We start from the raw sequence: 21,029 nt of genomic DNA, 5'->3' as shown, positions 1-21,029 counted from the left end.
AGCAGTCTCTTTACTAGTGGATACCTCTGCAACAGCTCTTGACCGACTTTGTCTCTGCCTATGATTCCTAGTAGAGTCAGCTAAGTCGCTGATCAATTGCCATGCTTCTTCCGTAGTCTTATACTTTTTCATAGAACCATTGCTAGCACCTTCTAGTGTGGTCCTATCTTGAGATTTCAAACCCTGTGTAAAGTAGCCGAGCAACACTATCTTGTCAATCATATGATGGGGGCATGTGTCTCGAAGATTATTGAAGCGTTCCAAGTATTCATAGAGGGTCTCAGATTCATCCTGAACAATCATAGACATGTCCTTCCTTAGCTTATCGGCAACTTTAGCTGGAAAGAATTTATCCAGAAACTCCCCCCTAAGTGTATCCCAGTTGGAAACAGTTGTTACGGGTTGAGTGTAGTACCACTCTCTTGCCTTTCCCTCCAGAGAAAATGGGAAGGCTTTCAACAGAATGGAGATTTCATCAGTGCCATCACGCTTAACAGTAGAACAAGCAGTCTGGAAATCCCTAAGATGCTTGATAGGCTCTTGAGCAGGTAAGCCATGAAACTTGGGTATCAAGTTGAGTAGTGAAAACTTTATTTCAAAATGTACAGCTACTGCTGGGTGGTGTGCCTGAAATGGTTGGAGCATAAAATCAGGGGCTCCTTCCTCCTGGATAGTGACTCTTCTGGGCGCTGCCATGTCACCTGCACGTAAATGAACTGGATCAGTAGAGAGGGGGCTTGTTTCTTCCTTAGATGACGGTTCAGGTTCATCCTCAAAGAGGAGTCACCGACGCCGAGCTTGCCTTATACGTAAAAGAGTTCTTTCAATTTCAGGGTCAAATACTGGCAAGCTTGGATCAGGAAGTGAACGCATCATTTAACGAAAAAAACGTACAGCTCATAGTGATAGAATGAAAAGAAAAATTTCAATAAAAATAAATACCAATCAATAAATTAGCACAGTGTTGCAACTCCCCGGCAACGGCGCCAAAAATTGATGCGGGCAGAAATTGGCGAATTAAAAATTATTAAAATATATACGTTGCAAGTATAGTTCTTAACTCGCCAGAAATCCACTTATCAATTTAGAAAGGTGTCACAGAAATTTAAAATTAAAATACTGGGAGTATGAATCCCAGGTCGTCTCCCAACGAGTTGCAGAAAAGTGTGCTATTTTATTAACCAGATGTTTTCAAAAAGGTTTGAGTTGAGTAAACAGGAAATTAAATTGGAGAATTTGAATAATGTAAATAAAAGCCTTGACTGGGAGTTGATTAGTTGGAAGCCCCATTATTGTTGGATTACTCTCTAGATTAATTGATAATTAAAGGTTATCCTGTTTAGTTATCTCTTGCTAGGTAAGGGAAAGTCAAACAAATTGGAATGCTATGTCCGTTCACAAGTTGCAACCCACTTAATTAAAAGGGATTGGTGTTAGTGACTAGAGGGCAATCCAACAATAATGGGGCTTCCAACTAATCAACTCCCAGTCAAGGCTTTTATTTACATTATTCAAATTCTCCAATTTAATTTCCTGTTTACTCAACTCAAACCTTTTTGAAAACATCTGGTTAATAAAATAGCACACTTTTATGCAACTCGTTGGGAGACGACCTGGAATTCATACTCCCAGTATTTTAATTTTAAATTTCTGTGACACCTTTCTAAATTGATAAGTGGATTTCTGGCGAGTTAAGAACTATACTTGCAACGTATATATTTTAATAATTTTTAATTCGCCAATTTCTGCCCGCATCAGGCCACATCGAAATACTTTCTTAAATTTTCACTAACACACATATACTCAAGTGATATTTGATGGACTATAAGCTGTGAATCTCCAAAAATTTCCACATTTTTAACTCCTTTTTCCAATAATAATTCCAATCCCATTATTAATGCTTCATACTCTGCCTCATTATTGAAACATGAATAATTCAATTCAAAGAGGAATTTACTTGGCTTGCCGCTTGGAGAAATAATTAAAATTCCTATACCAACACCACCCTTATGGTATGAACCGTCAAAATATAATTTCCAAGGCACCAAACCAACGAAACTGAGTAAACTTTCATCAATGTCAATACAAGGATGGTCAACTAGGAAATCAGCTAGAACCTGACCCTTAACAGCCCTTGCAGGAACAAAATATAAAGAAAATTCCGTTAAGGCCAACATCCATTTTCCTAATCTACCATGCAATATTGGAGAAGACAACATATATTTAAAAACATCAAACTTAGAAATTACATAAGCATTCCTAGGAATCAAATAGTACTTAAGTTTTAGACAAGAAAAATATAAACCTAAATAATGTTTCTCAATTGGAGAATAACGGCTCTCTACATCATTTAGCACACGACTTAGGTAATAAATCACTCTTTTGTTGCCATTTTCATCTTCTTGAGTCAGCATTCCACCAATTGTTACTTCAGAAGCTGACACGTAAAGTTTTAGAGGTGCTCCGTGCCTTGGAGGTGTCATAATAGGAGGATTACTCAAATACTGCTTGATGTTGTCAAAAGCTTCTTGATGCTCTGTCTTCCACTGGAACTCTTCCTCTTTTTTCAGCTTGATCAGAGGCACAAAAACCTTGATTTTTTCTGACAGATTGGAAATGAACCTTATGAGGTAATTGACCTTCCCTAAAAATACTTGCAGTTGCTTTTTGTTAGCTGGAGGGAGAGCCTCTAAGATAGCCTTTGCCTTATTTTTGTCAATTTCAATCCCCTTTTTTCTGCACCAAGAAACCAAGAAAATTCCCTGCACTCACACCAAAGCCACATTTTAAGGGATTCATTTTCAATTTATGCTTTTTCATTCTTTCAAATGCTTTTTTTTTTAAATTTTCTAGATGCTCTTTTTTAGCATTTGATTTGACAACCACATCATCAACATAAATTTCCATAAAATTTCTAATAAAATCGTGAAAAATTTTATTCATCGTCCTTTGATAAGTTGTACCAGCATTTTTTAGCCCAAATGGCATCACAACCCATTCAAAAGTTCCTAAAGCACCTGGACATCTAAATGCTGTTTTTGACACATCTTCTTCAACTATGTATATTTGATTATAACTTGAATATCCATCCATAAAACTTAACATTTCATGAACAGTAGTAGAATCTATCAACATATCAGCTATAGGCATTGGATATTCATCTTTTGGTGTTGCAGAATTTAAATCTCTAAAATCAATGCAAACCCTTAATTTTCCATTCTTTTTCATGACAGGAACAACATTAGAAATCCAGTTGACATACCTTACTGTCCTTATAAACTTAGCCTTAAGAAGTCTTTCAATCTCTTCTTTAATCTTCTGCACGACTTCAGGAGCAAATCTCCTTGGTGGCTGCTTGACAGGCTTGACATTGGCTTTCAATGGCAATTAATGTTCTACTAATTCACGATTCAAGCCTGGCATTTTTGCATAATCCCATGCAAAACAGTCGTAATATTCCTTCAAAATTTCCACCATTTCTTGTTTAAAATCATCAGGCAGCATCTTGCTCACATATGTTGGTCTAGGATGATCACCGTTACCAATATCTACTTCCTCCAAAGGATCCTGCACTTTAACCTTTTTTACAGTGTCAGTGTTATTTTTTTTCAAAACCTAAACGACCATCATCATATATACAATCATAAAGTACACTGTCAATGCACCCTTCTCTGTCTACCATATAGGCTGACAGTGGAGCCAGTTGGCTCGTCAAGCTCATCTAAGTTTCTCCTGAGGCCGTATCCACCCCAGCCTTAGGGACCAACATAAAATCATTCATATCTATTTTGCACGTCTCAATATCTTCAGGATTAAATGCATTGGTGTCAATCGTCAGCGGCTTGACTCCAAGATTATACATCCTGAACTCCACATACATCTCATCATAGTAACATGTACTATTATTAGCCAGAACTTCCTCCACTCCTCCATCTTCATTCCAGAAAATTAATTTTTGATGTAAAGTGGATGGAATAGCACCCATTCTGTTCCAAGGGTTACCTGAAACTGTAGGTCGATCTCGAACGAGATCTTCTGTACTAGTCAGAGCTGTTGTGTCCGACTTGTTAGACTTGATGGTGGTGCTGATCTTTCGTCCCCGGAGGGTGGGGGGATACCTGCAAGGGACTCCGATGCTTAAGTTAGCAAGGGTATTAAGCAGGTATTGAGTAGAATCAGAGTATGAGTTATACCTGGGTGCTCCAATGTATTTATAATAGTGTAGAGTGACCTTCTTAGATAAGATAAGTTAGTTATCTTATCTTATCTTTATCTTTCGAGTGAGGTCATCTTATCTTCAAAAAAACCACCCTTCTCCCTGCGGGCTTGGGCTGCCTTGGGCTTTGGTACGCGGTCCTCTGTTAGGGCCCTTCTTTGGGCTTTCATAGTGATTTGGCCGAACTCTCTGAGAAGAGGTCGGGTCGGCCTGACCTGAAGAGGTCGGTCTCTTTGTCTGTAGAACATCCCGGGTCGGACAGCTCGACCCAGGGTATGAACAGTGCCCCTGCTCGAGCTCGGTCTTTATTTGGAGGTCGAGTCTTAGTTTTTAGGACTTCGAACCTTCTCGGGTGAAGCCGAACTCGAGCATTTTTCGACTTTATCCTTGTAGAGTTCCTTTTTGAATGCGGAACGTTTCATTTCCTTTGAGAGCCCGCACTTTTGTATTAGCGTCCTAGCCTTGGGAATGCACGAGGGTTTTAATGCTCTCATTAATTGGTTTTCAATGCCCCGTTTCTTTTCTTTTATTTTGAACTTTACACACAGAAATAGTTTTTCCTCTTCTCTGTAACTTCCCCTTTTCTTTCTCACTTTTCTATTTTCGCTTGTTGTTTTGCCCTTTCGCGTTTCTTTTTGCGACGTTGCTTGGTGATCGTAGGTGCTCTCTTTGTTTTCGACGACAGCTTCGTCTTCAATCTTCCCTCTGTACGCTTCTCCTTTTTTCAGGTTGGTTCATCCTCTCTTTTGCTTGCATTGTTTTGTTTTCCTAGTACAGTAGGGTTTTTACTTGAGTAAATTTTTGGAAAGTTTGAACCTTTTCGCCTTTCTATACTTTTTTGTCGCTGCGATTTCTGGCTGTTTCTTCTCTGGTGTTCCCTTGACAGTTGAAGGTTTTGCATGTTATTGCCTGTTTCTGTGTAAAATGGTTTATTTTGATTTTTGATGAAAGATTGAGTCTTTGACAATTTTTTTTTGCTTTGGCATGTTCTTGCTGTTTTGGTAGTTCCCTTTGCTGATGGACTGAAATGACTTTATTTGGTTTATGGCCTTCCGAAGCGTCATTTTTTGTTGAAATAGAGGCTTTATCTTTCTGTAGGCTTGTAGATTTTTTCGAGTCTTTAATCTGCCCCGCTAGGATGCCCCTGGATCCTTTTTGGAGTGGGTCCTGAGGTTTCCTTTGTTGTTCTGGTTCGCTTTCTAACACCTATGTACTTTAGTTTTAAGTTACCTCCATTCATGCTCGTGGTGTTTGATTAGTGTACCGAGATGAGTAATCCAATATTCTTTTCTTCTTGTAGGACTAGTTGACCTCATGTCTTCTCGCAAAAATATTATTGAGACATCTTCCCAAGTTCCCGAAGGTATCGCCAGTTGGGTGGATTCTATGGTCCTTCTGTGTGTCTCGTTGGTTGATTCAGAATTCTGTCAACAACTTAGGCAATTTCATTGGATTTGTGGCAATGGTAGTGATGAGAAGAATTATGAGCTCGTGTCTCCAACTTCTGAGGAAAGGGTCTGTTTTTCTACCCGAGTTATTGGAGAGCGTCCTTTTTCTATGCCTACGACTTCTTTTTTAGTCAAATGAATATTACTCTTCCTTTTACCTCCTTTGAGACCGACTTGTTATGGTCCTATAATGTAGCTCCATCCCAACTTCACCCTAATTCCTAGGGTTTTATAAAAATCTTTCAGCTGTTGTGTCATGAGTTTGGTATCCCTGCTTCACAATCTCTCTTCTTTTATCTTTTCGTCTTGACAAAGCCTGGTGTAGTGAAAAAGAAGGCTGCTTGGGTTTCTTTCCGAGCTTCCCAAGGGAAAAAGGTTTTCTCCATGTTTGATGAATCTTTTCGCGATTTCAAAAATTACTTTTTTAGGGTCTGAGCTGTTGAAGGAGCTCGACCCTTTTTCCTGGATGAAAATGATGAACCCATCTTTCCTTTAGAGTGGCAAAAGAATGTAGTGGTATCACGATATTCATGGGAGATGTTAGATGAGGCCGAACGAGCTTTTGTGACTGTGCTGGAAGAAAACTGAGGGCAGCCTCCTCATCTTGACACAAATAAATTTTTAGCTAACCCCTCCCTCCTCTAAGCTGAGCTGGGTAGTGGTCCATACTTTCATTTGGTTTTGCTTATTGTTTTGTCGAGTTTGTCTCTTATGGGATCTTTTTCTGACTCGTAGCTTGGTTTTTTATTTGTAGAGATGATTAAAAATAATGAATCCATGAAGGCCTTTAAAAGGGCAAGGAAGGCTACTATAGCTCAGAATGCCTCAGCCAAGGCGGCCGGGGAGGGATCTTCTCAGGTTTCATCTAAGCATTCGGTTACAAGTTCTCTTGAGCCGAGGAAGGTTATCCCCACTCCTCGAGTTTGTTTAGTTGATCCTTCACAAGCTTCTGCTGGTACCTCCTCTCCTTCCACCGCTCCTCCTCCAAAAAGACCTCGGACTGTCGAGCCTTTTAATCTGGGTGCTCCCGACTTTGATGCTGTCGGATTTGTGGATCAACAGATTGCTCCTTATGGTGTCATGCCTACTGACGATGTATCCATTCTTCGTCATTTAGACTTCATTACTCGGAGTGGTATTACACTAGCACATATGGGAGCGTCTTTATACTGGACTGCTCAAAATCTTCCTATCTATGCTACCAAGGCCTTTATGGAGGAGGCAAAATCAAAGTTTGACCGAATTAAGGGTTTGAAGGAGGAGTTCAAGGCGAAAGTGGCCGAGCTGGAAAAGGAGTTGAAGGGGGAAAAGGCTCGGGCTATTTGTCTGGCGGCTACTGTGCAACTGGCTGAGGATATGATGTTAAAATATAAGGATAGCTATGTTACCACCTTAGAGAGATGATGGAGCTCATGGGTAGCTTGGAATCTGTCCGGGCCGATTATACCGAACTTCAAAGTCATCTTGTAGGCAGTGTTACTGCTGCTTATGAGAATCTGAAGGAGCAAGTTCAAGTTCTCGCGCCAGATCTCAACCTTTCCCTTTTTAGCCTGGACAACATTGTTAGGGATGGTAAGATTGTTCCTGACGATCTTGATGATGATAATGATGATCATCCTTCACTGTCCGCTACCAAGACCTCTGTTGCGCCGACTTCTCCGACTTCCACTGCTGAGATCAATCGCCCAGAGGGGGAACCAGATTGCCAAATCTTGAACCGGGATGATGGGACGGTGGATACGGTGCCTCTTCAGACTCGTCCTCCTTCACCCCGAGTTGATGCTGCTGAGAAGCCTTCGAATGTTAAATGAATTTTCTTCTTGCTCGTTGTAGATAGCCCGGCTTGTGGGCTTTTAAAAATTTCTATTTTGCAAATGATATTTTGATGACTGTTGATACCCTTTTAGTTGCTTTGTTTAGCAACTTTATTAAAAAAGGAGTAGTTTCCGAACTTTTGGGGTTGCTTCTGGTGGCCTCTGAAGTTTGCCTTTTATCTTAACTAGCAGTTTTTATATTAGGCCTGCTTGCACTCGGCTTAGTACCTTTTCTAGGTCTTGGGAGTATTTTAGAACTTTTCCTTTGACTGATCTTTCTGGATTGACTTGTTTTCTTTGATGCTATTTTTAGCAATTTATTTTGTCCTTTAGTTCGCTGAGGTTGCTGATTTTGTTACGTTGATTTTGTCCAAAGAGTTGTTAGTGACCCTCTTTTAGGGGTTACTTTTGTAGAGTTATGTTTCGGGCTGGCTTCGTCTCGTCGGGCCACGTTGAGTTACTTTGTAATCCTCTTTCTTGGACCTTTGTTCAGGTCTCTTTCAGGGATTACCTTTGTAGCTTTATATTTTGGGCCGACTTGTCATGTCGGACCCTGTCGAGTTACTTTGTAATCCTCTTTCTTGGACCTTTGTTCAGGTCTCTTTCAGGGATTATCTTTGTAACTTTATATTTTGGGCCGACTTTGTCATGTCGGGCCCTGTCAAATTACTTGGTAATCCTCTTTCTTAGACCTTGTTCAGGTCTCTTTCAGGGATTATCTTTGTAACTTTATATTTTGGGCCGACTTTGTCATGTCGGGCCCTGTCGAGTTACTTGGTAATCCTCTTTCTTGGACCTTGTTTAGGTCTCTTTCAGGGATTACCTTTATAACTTGTTCGTGGGAGTCCGACTTCATCATGTCAGACTCTTCTAAGTTATAGTAATCCTCTTTTATAAGGCTGGCCAGACCTCTTTCCAGGGCTTTACTTATAACTTTGGTTATTGTGGCTGGTCTGACTTCTTTATGCCGGCCAGTCTTTAAGTTATTTTATAACAATCCATTTTATTAGGACCTCGTCAGGTCCTTTCTATGGATCACTTTCTATAACTTCTTACATTATTCTATTTTCATCTTTGCCGATTTTATAGAGTTTGGGTTTTAACCCTCGTTAGGTCGACCTTTTAATGAATTTGGTTTTCATCTTTGGTCTTTATCGCGATCGCGCAGTGAATTTGATTTTCACTTTCTGTCGATCTGTAGCTTTATAATCAGACGATGAATGTTTCAGAATAATGCGGCTTGAGCGTTTGTAGAAAATCTAAACAGATTTTATTAAAAGAAAATGCAAATATATACATGCGGGGGGTTAATTTCCTAAGTCGGGTGATTTGTAGGTCTTGGCTTGGTGCCTCGTTAAAAAACCTTTTCAGGAAAAAGAGTGCGCCTTGTCCCAAGGTCCTTTATCATCCTTAACTATAGTACCTTCTTAGGTTGCAGACATGCCATGACCTAGGAAGCTCTCGCCCGTCGAGTTCAGAAAGCCTGTAGTAGCCCTTTCCCAGCACTTCTATGACTCGGTAGGGTCCTTTCCAATTTGCTACCAGCTTTCCTTCTCCAGGTCGAGTTATTCCAATGTTGTTTCGGATTAGAATGAGGTCGTTCTCAGCAAAGGCCCACTGTATTACCTTTTGATTGTATCGGGAAGCCATTCGTCGCTTTAATGCCTCTTCCTTTATCCGAGCTTTTTCTTGGACTTCTGGAAGTAGGTCGAGCTATTCCCTTTGAAGTTGGAAGTTGGCTTCTTCGCTATAGTGGATCACTCTAGGTGACCTTTCTTCAATCTCTATTAGGATCATTGCCTCCATTCCATATGCTAATTAGAAGGGTGATTCCTTTGTGGTAGAATGTGGCGTTGTTCGATATGACCATAAGACCTGTGAGAGCTCCTCGGCCCAGGCTCCCTTTGCATCCTGTAATCTCCGCTTCAGCCCAGCCAGTATGACTTTGTTGGCAGCTTCAGCTTGTTCATTGGCTTGGGGATGTTCAACAGATGTGAATTGTTGTCTTATATTCAAGTCAGTCGCTAGCTTTCTGAAGCCTGCATCTGTGAACTGAGTACCATTGTATGTGGTGATGGAGTATGGAACCCCAAACCTTGTGACAATATTTCTATATAAGAATTTTTGACTTCTTTGAGCAGTGGCGTTATCTAGGGGTTCTGCTTTAGTCCACTTTGTGAAGTAGTCTATTCCCACTATGAGGAATTTGACTTGTCCCGATCCTTGAGGAAAGGGTCCGAGAAGATCTAGTCCCCATTTTGCGAATGGCCAAGGTGAGGTTACGCTGATGAGTTCCTCTGGTGGGGCGATGTGAAAGTTGGCGTGTTTTTGACATGATGAACATGTCTTTACAAATTCTTTGGCTTCCTTTTGTAGAGTTGGCCAATAGAATCTTGTCCGAAGTACTTTTTTGGCAAGTGCCTGCGAACCGAGGTGATTGCCACAAATGCCACTGTGTACTTCTTCTAGGACTTCCTTTGTGTTGGAAGTCGGCACGCATTTTAGAAGTGGTATTGAAATCCCTCTTTTGTATAAAGTATTATTTATGATAGTGTAATATTGTGCCTCCCGTTTTAACCTTTTTGCCTCTTTTTCCTCTGTGGGGAGTGTTTCAGTTTTGAGGTAGTTAATTATGGGAGTCATCCATCCTTGATCGCAACCTGTTATGGCCAGGACTTTTTCTTCTTCTGAGATTGATGGATTCTGTAGAATTTCTTAGATGAGGCTTCTATTGTTGCCCCCTGGTTTAGTGCTGGCTAGTTTTGAGAGTGCGTCGGCTCAGGCATTCTGTTCTCGGGGTATGTGACAGACCTTATATTCTCCAAATTGTCTGAGCTGCTCTCTGGTTCTGTCCAGGTACTTTTTCATGATGGGATCTTTGGCTTGGTAGCTTCCTGCTATTTGTGAAGTAACTACCTGTGAGTCGCTGAAGATGATAAGCTTTTGAGCTCCGACCTCCCTAGCCAGCTTCAAACCAGCTAATAGTGCCTCATATTTTGCTTGATTGTTTGAGGCAGGGAACCCAAATTTGAGGGAGAGTTCGATTTGGGTTCCCTGGTCGCTTTCAATTATCACACCCGCACCGCTTCCTATTTTTTTAAGAACCGTCCACGTAGAGATTCCATTCTGTGGGAATTTCTGGTGTATCCGTGAATTTCGCGATGAAGTCGGCCAGGTATTGTGATTTGATGGCCGTCCGAGCTTCATATTGGAGATCAAATTCAAACAACTCAACTGTCCATTGCAAGATTCTGCCCGCCAGGTCTGTTTTCTGTAAGATCTCTTTTATGGGCTAGTTGGTCCGAACTTTAATGGTGTGGGCTTAGAAGTATGGGCGAAGTCATCGTGATGTTAGTATGAGAGCGTAAGCAAATTTTTCTATTTTCTGATAGTTCAGCTCGGATCCTTGTAATGCTTTGCTGATGAAGTATACGGGCTGTTGCCCGCTGTCGTCTTCTCGGACTAGTGCTGAAGCTATCGCCTGACTTCCGACCGCGAGGTACACTATGAGTGGCTCTCGTTCCCGTGGTCGAGTTAGTATAGGTGGCTGTCCCAGGAATCTTTTGAAATCTTGGAAGGCTTGCTCGCACTCCGCTGTCCATTCAAACTCTTTTCCTTTCCTTAGAGTGGCGTAGAAAGGGAGAGATCTTATTGCCGATCCGGCCAGGAATCTGGACAAGGCTGCCAACCTCCCGTTGAGTTGTTGTACCTCTTTGACACAAGTCAGACTTTTCATGTCGAGTATGGCCCGGCATTTGTCCGGGTTTACCTCGATTCCTCTCTGTGTGATCATAAAACCCAAGAATTTATCGGCGTCTACTCCGAAGGTGCATTTTGCAGGATTGAGTCGCATACCATGCCGTCTTATAGTGTCGAATACTTGGGTCAGATCGGACAATAACATCTCTTCACTTCGTGTCTTTACTAGCATGTTGTCCACACAGACTTCCATTATTTTTCTGATGTGGTCCGAAAAAACTTTATTCATTAATCTTTGATAAGTGGCTCCTGCATTTTTAAGACCGAAGGGCATGACATGTAGCAGTAGTTTGCCTTTGGGGTTAAGAATGAGGTTTTTTCTTAGTCGGGTGGATACATTAAGATTTGGTTGTATCCCGAGTATGCGTCCATAAAGGAGAGGTATTTATATCCGGAGGAGGCGTCGACCAGTGCGTCGATGCTGGGGAGTGGATAAGGATCTTTTGGGCAGGCTTTGTTGAGATCGATGTAGTTAGTGCACATTCGCCACTTCCCGTTTGATTTTTTCACCAAGACGACGTTAGCAAGCCATAGTGGGTATTTGACTTCTCTTATGAAACCTGCCTCCAGTAGAGCTTGTACCTGCTCTTCCACAGCTTGAGAGCATTCTGGTCCCAGCTTTCTACGCCTCTGTTGCACTGGCCGAGATCCTGGGTAGACTGCTAGCTTGTGGCATATTAACTTGGGATCTATGCCTGGCATGTCTGCGGCCTTCCACGCAAAGAGGTCGACGTTATCTTGCAGAAACTGTATGAGTGCTTCTTTTATGGCTCCTTTTAGGAGTGTGCCGATATTGGTCGTTTGGTCTGGGGTATCCCCGATCTGGATTTTCTCTATTTCACCCTCAGGTTGTGGGCGGAGTTCTTCCCGTCTCTAAATTCCACTGAGTTCGATCATGTGGAATTCTTCTCCTCTGCCTCTGAGGTTCAGACTTTCGTTGTAACAGCGGCGCGCCATGTTCTGATTTGCTTTTATCATAGCTATCCCCCCTACAGTTGGGAACTTCATGCATAGATGTGGAGTTGAGACTATTGCACCAAGCTGATTCAACATTGTCTGATATATTAGGGCATTGTAGGCTGAACTTACGTCGACTACGATGTAATCTATCTTAAGTGTTATTGACTGGCTTTCTTTTCTGAAAGTCGTGTGTAGCGAGATGTATCCCATCGGTTGAACTGTGGTATTTCCTAGTCCGAACAGGCTGTCCGGATATGCTCTGAGTTTTTTTCTTCCAAGCCAAGTTTGTCGAAGGCAGTTTTGAATAAGATATCGGCAGAGCTCCCCTGGTCTATTAGCGTGCGGTGGAGATTTGTGCTTGCCAGTATAGTAGTGATGACCATGGGATCGTCATATCCTGATGTGATGCCGGATGCGTCTTCTTTGGTGAAAGTAATCACGAGGATGTCGGGTACTTCCTCATTTCTTGCGACATGATATACGTCTTTGAGATGTCTTTTGTGAGATGATTTGGAGATTCCTCCCCCGGCGAATCCGCCGTGTATCATGTGGACATGTCTTTCTGATGTACAAGGTGATCGCGCGATTTGTCCAACATCTTCTGCTCTTCTTCTTTTTCTTTGCTCCTCATCACGGGTGACCAGATATCGATCTAGATTTCCTTCTCTTACTAGTTTCTCTATGACATTTTTTAAATCAAAACACTCATTGGTGGAATACCCGCGGATCCAATGGTATTCACAATATTCAGCCCAGTTTCCTCCTCCTTTTTTGCCTTTGAGTGGCTGAGCTGGGGGTATTTTTTCAGTGTTGCAAACCTCTCTATAAACATCCACAAGAGACACCCTAAGGGGGTGTAATTGTGGTATTTTTTATTTTCTCTCCATGTCGATCTTCCTTCTTTTGGGAATCTTTGTTCATATCCCGGGAGGCGAATCCAGCTTTCGAGGTCTCTCCTAATCGAGAATTTTCCTCTATGTTGATGTATTTTTCTGCTCGTTCTTGCACCTTGTTCAGAGATGTGGGGTATTTTTTTGATATAGATTGGCTAAAAGGTCTTTCTCGCAAGCCATTAATGAGGCCCATAATGGCGGGCCTCTGTTGGTAGGTTCTGTATGTCTAGGTATGTCTTGTTGAATCTTTCCATGTAGTTACGAAGGGTTTCCCGTTCTCCTTGCCTGATTCCTAATAGACTTGGAGCGTGTTTAGGTTTGTCTTTTTGGATAGAGAATCTGGACAAAAATTTTTTGGCCAAGTCATTGAAACTCAAGATGGACCTAGGCGGTAGATTGTCGAACCATCTAATTACTGTCTTCGTCAAAGTAGTCGAAAATGCTTTGCAACGAACTGCATCTGAGGCATCAGTGAGGTACATTCTACTTCTGAAATTGCTAAAATGGTGGCCGGGGTCTGTAGTGCCATCGTTTAAGGTCATATCCGGGAGTTTAAAGTCTTTTGGGATTTTGGTCTTTATGATCTCTTTGGTGAATGGATCTTGTTCCCTGCGAGAGCTTTCCTCAAGGGAGGATCAGTTGGCCTTGGTCTTGATATCGGCTTCAAGTTTTAGGACTTTGTCCTCCAATTCTCGGTGTCGCCTTATTTCCCTCTGTAGGTCTTTCTCGGTCTCTCGTTGACGTAGGGCTTCTTCTTCAAGTTGTTTTAAATGGTCTTAAAGTGTGTCCATGGCTCCCGCGTTTGGAGAGTTCTTCTTGTTGTCAAATTGGGAAGCATCTTTTGGTGTGGTGTCCGCATTTTTGTGCGGTGTTCTATCTTCTAGATCTGAAGTGTGGTCATTGTCATGGTCATCCGCCATGATGATGGGATGACTTCCAGGTCCCCGGCAATGGCGCCAATGTTCCGAGGGTTACCTGAAACTGTAGGTCGATCTCGGACGAGATCTTCTGTACTAGTCAGAGCTGTTGTGTCTGACTTGTTGGACTTGATGGTGGTGCTGATCCTTCGTCCCCGGAGGGTGGGGGGTACTTGCAAGGGACTCTGATGCTTAAGTTAGCAAGGGTATTAAGCAGGTATTGAGTAGAATCAGAGTATGAGTTATACTGGGTACTCCAGTGTATTTATAATAGTGTAGAGTGACCTTCTTAGATAATATAAGTTAGTTATCTTATCTTATCTTTATCTTTCGAGTGAGGTCATCTTATCTTCAAAGGAACCGCCCTTCTCCCTGCGGGCTTGGGCTGCCTTGGGCTTTGGTACGTTGTCCTCTGTTATAGCCCTTCTTTGGGCTTTCCTAGTGATTTGGCCGAACTCTCTGAGAAGTGGTCGGGTCGTCATGACCTGAAGAGGTCGGTCGCTTTGTCTGTAGAACATCCCGGGTCAGACAGCTCGACCCAGGGTATGAACACATTCCATGAATCCAATCACGTCCCAAAAATAAGTTAAAACCAGCCTTAGAAGGAACAACAACAAATAGAGTTGGCCTATTGACAGAACCAACCTCATTGGACAGTAGAACCACACCTCTAACAGAAGAAGTCCTTCTGTTAAATTCTGTTACCCCAATGCTACTTTTAATAAGATCTTTTTTAGTCTTTCCAAGCCTTCCCGTCATTCTTTCAGGCATGAGATTGATAGCAGCTCCCCTGTCAACCAAAATCTTATTGACTATCCTTCCATAAATACGAGCCTTAATATGTAGTGGACGCAAGTGTTCCTTGTCATTTTTAGTAGGCTTCTCAAACAATCCTCCACCACACATATTGTCATGTAACAATAAGCATTCGCTTCCAGGAAAGACATCATAACAATCATCTTCTAATGACTCTACTTCCTGGACTTGACTATACTCCTCAGGCAGTATTGACACCACAGCTATAGGTTGCTTAACACCAAATATTGCTTCAAAGATGTCATTAAAACCAGTGTCAAAATTATTAGTAATTAAATCTTCATCCTTTTCTCCCTTGTTTCCAACCATTACCTACTTTCTAGCAAGATTCTTCTTTACATTTTTATTGCATTTAGGGTGATTAGAAGAATTGTTTGTTTCTGTAGACTTGGTCATGGTTGGTGGTGCATGAAATTGCAATCACACTTTTGCAACTCCGCACAACTAACCAGCAAGTGCACTGGGTCGTCCAAGTAATACCTTGCGTGAGCAAGGGTCGATCCCACGGAGATTGTCGGCTTGAAGCAAGCTATGGTTATCTTGTAAATCTTAGTCAGGATATTAGAAATTATCAGGATTGATTGTGAAAAGCAAAAGAACATGAAATGGTTACTTATTTTGCAGTAATGGGGAATAGGTTGAGGTTTTGGAGAGGCTCTGTCTTCTGAATCTCTGCTTTCCTACTGTCTTCTTCTTCAAGCACGCAAGGCTCCTTACATGGCAAGCTGTATGTAGGGTTTCACCGTTGTCAATGGCTACCTCCCATCCTCTCAGTGAAAATGTTCCTATGCTCTGTCACAGCATGGCTAATCATCTGTCGGTTCTCGGTCAGGCCAGAATAGAATCCAGTGATTCTTTTGCGTCTGTCACTAACGCCCCGCCTGCTAGGAGTTTGAAGCACGTCACAGTCATTCAATCATTGAATCCTACTCAGAATACCACAGACAAGGTTTAGACCTTCCGGATTCTCTTGAATGCCGCCATCAGTTCTAGCTTATACCACGAAGATTCCGATTAAAGAATCCAAGAGATAACTACTTAATCTAAAGTAGAACGGAGGTGGTTGTCAGGCACGCGTTCATAGTTGAGAATGATGATGATTGTCACGGATCATCACATTCATCCGGGTTAAGAACAAGTATTATCTTAGAATGGAAGCAAGCATGATTGAATGAGAAACAGTAGTAATTGCATTAATCCATCAAGACACAGCAGAGCTCCTCACCCCCAACCATGGGGTTTAGAGACTCATGCCGTGGAAAGTACACAAAGAAAGGTGTAAAGTGTCATGAGGTCCAAATACAATGTCAAAAGATCCTATTAATAGTAAACTAGTAGCCTATGGTTTACAGAAATGAGTAAATGACATAAAAATCCACTTCCGGGCCCACTTGGTGTGTGCTTGGGCTGAGCAATGAAGCATTTTCGTGTAGAGACCTTTTCTGGAGTTAAACGCCAGCTTTCATGCCAGTTTGGGCCATCAAATCTTGGGCAAAGTATGGACTATCATATATTTCTGGAAAGCCCAGGATGTCTACTTTCCAACGCCGTTGAGAGCGCGCCAATTGAGCTTCTGTAGCTCCAGAAAATCCACTTCGAGTGCAGGGAGGTCAGAATCCAACAGCATCTGTAGTCCTTTTTGGTCTCGGAATCAGATTTTTGCTCAGGACCCTCAATTTCAGCCAGAAAATACCTGAAATCACAGAAAAACACACAAACTCATAGTAAAGTCCAGAAAAGTGAATTTTAACTAAAAACTAATAAAAATATACTAAAAACTAACTAGATTATACTAAAAACATACTAAAAACAATGCCAAAAAGCGTATAAATTATCCGCTCATCACAACACCAAACTTAAATTGTTGCTTGTCCCCAAGCAACTGAAAATCAAAATAGGATAAAAAGAAGAGAATATACTATAGACTCCAAAATATCAAGGAAACATAGCTCCAATTAGATGAGCGGGACTAGTAGCTTTTTGCCTCCGAACAGTTTTGGCATCTCACTCTATCCCTTGAAGTTCAGAATGATTGGCATCTATAAGAACTCAGAACTCAGATAGTGTTATTGATTCTCCTAGTTGAGTACAATGATTCTTGAACATAGCTAGTGTATGAGTCTTGGCTGTGGCCCAAAGCACTCTGTCTTCCAGTATTACCACCGGATACATACATGCCACAGACACATGATTGGGTGAACCCTTTCAGATTGTGACTCAGCTTTGCTAGAGTCCCCAATTAGAGGTGTCCAGGGTTCTTAAGCATACTCTTTTTGCCTTGGATCACACATTTATTTCTTTCTTTTTCTTTTTCTTTCTTTCTTTTCTTTTTTTTTCTTTTTTTTCGAATTTTTTTTTCACTGCTCTTTCTTGCTTCAAGAGTTAATCTGATGATTTTTTAGATCCTCAATAATAGTTCTCTTTTTTCCTCATTCTTTCAAGAGCCAACAATTTTAACATTCTCAAAACAACAAATTCAAGAGACATATGCACTGTTCAAGCATTCATTCAGAAAACAAAAAGTATTGTCACCACATCAATATAATTCAACTAGTTTCAAGGATAAATTTCGAAATCCTGTACTTCTTGTTCTTTTGTGATTAAAACATTTTTCATTTAAGAGAGGTGATGGATTCATAGGACATTCATAGCTTTAAGGCATAAAATTTCAATTTTATTAATTATGAATTAAGAACAAGACTCAAAAATAGATATAAGATTAGACTAAAAAAATTAACATGGAGAACAAAACAAGAGAAAAAAAATGCAAAAACATAGGCTCCTAATGATAGAGGTTTTCACAGAGTTAGGACTCAACAACCTTGATTTTGAGAAGTGGATGCTCCCTCAACTTGAGAGGAGAGCTTTTGGCGTTTCAACTCTTGGAGTTCACGCCCCTGCTTCTCTTGTTCCTTCAGCAATTTGCAGAGCATGCAGTTCTGATTCTGCTGTTCTTCCTTCAGTTGCTCCATAGTCTCTTGCAGCTTGGTGATAGATGCTTCTAGGCTGGTCTAGTAGTCAATTCTTAGGAATTCAGGGAGGAATTCCTGCGCCCTCCTCTTGATAGAGTTGTCTTGCATTTGTCCTTCCATTGACTTCTTGGTGATTGGGTGTTCAATGGGTATGAACTCATCTACTCCCATCTTCACCCCAGCCTCTTTACAGAGCAATGAGATCAAGCTTGGGTAAGCCAATTTGGCTTCAGTGGAATTCTTGTTTGCAATTGTGTAGATCTCACAAGCAATCACATGATGAACCTCCACTTCTTTTCCAAGCATAATGCAATGAATCATCACTGCTCTCTTGATGGTGACCTCAGAACGGTTGCTAGTGGGCAATATGGAACGCCCAATAAAGTCTAGCCAACCTCTTGCAATTGGTTTGAGGTCTCCCCTCTTGAGTTGGTTTGGGACACCCTTTGAATTGGTTATCCACTTAGTTCCCGGGAGGCATATGTCCTCTAGAACTTGATCCAACCCTTTATCTGCTCTCACCATCCTTCTATTGAAGGAATCAGGATCATCTTGCAGTTGAGGTAGTTTGAAGATTTCTCTTATTTTGTCCAGATGGAAGTACATAACTTTCCCTCTGACCATGGTTCTGTAGGTATGGTAAGCAGTTCCAGTCATTCTCTGCTTATCTGTTAGCCACAGATTTGAGTAGAATTCCTGAACCATGTTCCTTCCAACCTTTATTTCAGGATTGGTTAGAACTTCCCATCCTCTGTTTCGAATTTGCTCTTGGATCCCCGGATATTCATCTTCTTTCAGATCAAATTTAACTTCCAGGATCACTGACCTCAGACCCATTATTTTGTGATAATGGTCTTCATGTTCTTTGGTTAAGAACTTCTCTTGATTCCAAAGATTCTTTGGATTATTCTCTTTCTTTCCTCTTAAATTGGTTTGTTTTCCCTTAGGAGCCATGATCTTGAAGAATCTTGGCTTAGTGATCACGGAAAAGCACACCAAACTTAGAGGCTTGCTTGTCCTCAAGCAAAAGAAAAGAAAGAAGAGAGAGAGAAGAAGAGGAAATTCGAATGGTGTGGTGGAGAGAGGGAGCCAAACGTGTATTTATAAGGTGGGGAGGGGAGTTGTTTTCGAAAAAGAGAAATTTGAAAGGAGATTTGAGAAGATATGGAAAGAAATTGAGAAAAGGGTGATTTTTTTGAACAAAATTTGGGAATGATTTGAGAGGTTTGAAGAGTGATTTTGGATATTTGAAAATTTGAAAGTGAATGATGAGAGATTGAAATGCATTTTTGTAGAAAAATATGGGTAAGAAAAGGAAAGTTTGAAAAAATTTGATTTGAAAACAAAATTGTGGTCCCCCCACCTTACTGGCGTTAAACTCCCAGAATGGCACCCATTCTGGCGTTTAACGCCCATTTGGTGCCCCTTTTGGGCGTTTAACGCCCAGCCAGGTGCCCTGGCTGGCGTTAAACGCCAGAAATCCTTTATCACTGGGCGTTTTTCTGAACGCCCAGGATGCTGCACACCTGGCGTTAAACGCCCAGAATGGTGCCCATTCTGGCGTTTAACGCCCAAAATGGCACCATTCCTGGCGTTAAACGCCCAGAATGGTACCCATTCTGGCGTTTAACGCCCAAAATGCCCCTTACTGGCGTTTTTCCGCCAGTAAGCTCTTTTTCTCTGCTTTTTGAGCTGAATCCTTCTGTAACTCTGTGAATTCCTTCATTTTTGATACTTGCCTCTGTAAGAACAAATCATATAACCTCCTAATGACTGGGTTGCCTCCCAGCAAGTGCTTCTTTACTGTCTTTAGCTGGACCTTTACTGAGAATCACTCAAGTCTCAGTTTTGAGCATTCCTGCTCAAAGTTGCCTTCAAGATAATGCTTGATTCTTTGTCCATTAACAATGAATTTTTTGTCAGAATCAATATCCTGAAGCTCAACATATCCATACGGTGAAACTCCTGTAATCACATACGGACCCCTCCACCGGGATTTGAGTTTTCCTGGAAACAGTCTGAGCCTAGAGTTGAAGAGCAGGACTTTTTGTCCTGGCTCAAAGACTCTGGTTGACAACTTCTTGTCATGCCATTTCTTTGCCTTTTCCTTATAAATTTTTGCATTTTCAAAGGCATTGAGTCTGAACTCCTCTAGCTCATTTAGCTGGAGCAGTCTCTTTTCACCAGCTAACTGTGCATCCATGTTTAGGAATCTGGTTGCCCAGTAGGCTTTATGTTCCAGTTCCACAGGCAGATGACAGGCCTTCCCATACACCAGTTGGTATGGAGAGGTTCCTATAGGAGTCTTGAATGCTGTTCTGTATGCCCATAGAGCATCATCCAAGCTCTTTGCCCAATCCTTTCTCCGGGCGATCACAGTCCGTTCCAGGATTCTCTTTAGCTCTCTGTTAGAGACTTCAGCTTGCCCATTTGTCTGTGGATGATACGGAGTTGCCACTTTGTGGCTAATTCCATATCTAACCATAGCAGAGTATAGTTGTCTATTGCAGAAATGAGTGCCTCCGTCACTGATTAGTACTCTGGGAACACCAAATCTGCTGAAGATGTGTTTCTGGAGGAATTTCAGCACGGTCTTGGTATCATTAGTGGGTGTAGCAATTGCTTCTACCCACTTAGATACATAGTCCACTGCCACCAGAATGTAAGTGTTTGAGTATGATAGTGGGAATGGCCCCATGAAGTTAATTCCCCATACATCAAACAATTCTATCTCTAATATCCCTTGTTGAGGCATGGCATATCCATGAGGCAAGTTACCAGCTCTTTGGCAACTGTCACAGTTACGCACAAACTCTCGGAAATCTTTATAGAGAGTAGGCCAGTAGAAGCCACATTAGAGGACTTTAGTGGCTGTTCGCTCACTTCCAAAATGTCCTCCATACTGTGATCCATGGCAATGCCATAGGATCCTTTGTGCTTCTTCTCTGGGTACACATCTGCGGATCACTCCGTCAGCACATCTCTTAAAGAGATATGGTTCATCCCAGAGGTAGTACTTGGCATCTGAAATTAATTTCTTTCTTTGCACGCTGCTGTACTCTTTGGGTATGAACCTCACAGCTTTATAATTTGCAATATCTGCAAACCATGGAGCTTCCTGAATGGCAAAGAGTTGCTCATCTGGGAAAGTCTCAGAGATCTCAGTAGAAGGGAGGGACGCCCCAGCTACTGGTTCTATCCGGGACAGATGATCAGCTACTTGGTTCTCTGTCC

General features: G+C 41.7%; 1 non-coding gene across 1 annotated transcript; it reads left to right on the top strand.

Annotated features, from left to right (window-relative positions):
* The first annotated feature begins 216 nt into the window (after positions 1-216).
* Positions 217-324, top strand: LOC112793968 (small nucleolar RNA R71). The gene has a single exon (XR_003198652.1). It is a non-coding gene; the product is annotated as a small nucleolar RNA R71 (small nucleolar RNA).
* The last annotated feature ends 20,705 nt before the right edge of the window (positions 325-21,029 follow it).

This window comes from Arachis hypogaea, chromosome 3, assembly GCF_003086295.3.
Source record: "Arachis hypogaea cultivar Tifrunner chromosome 3, arahy.Tifrunner.gnm2.J5K5, whole genome shotgun sequence".
Taxonomy (NCBI): domain Eukaryota; kingdom Viridiplantae; phylum Streptophyta; class Magnoliopsida; order Fabales; family Fabaceae; genus Arachis; species Arachis hypogaea.
The sequence above is the reverse complement of the archived record's forward strand: the minus strand, read 5'-3'. Positions and strand labels throughout refer to the sequence as shown.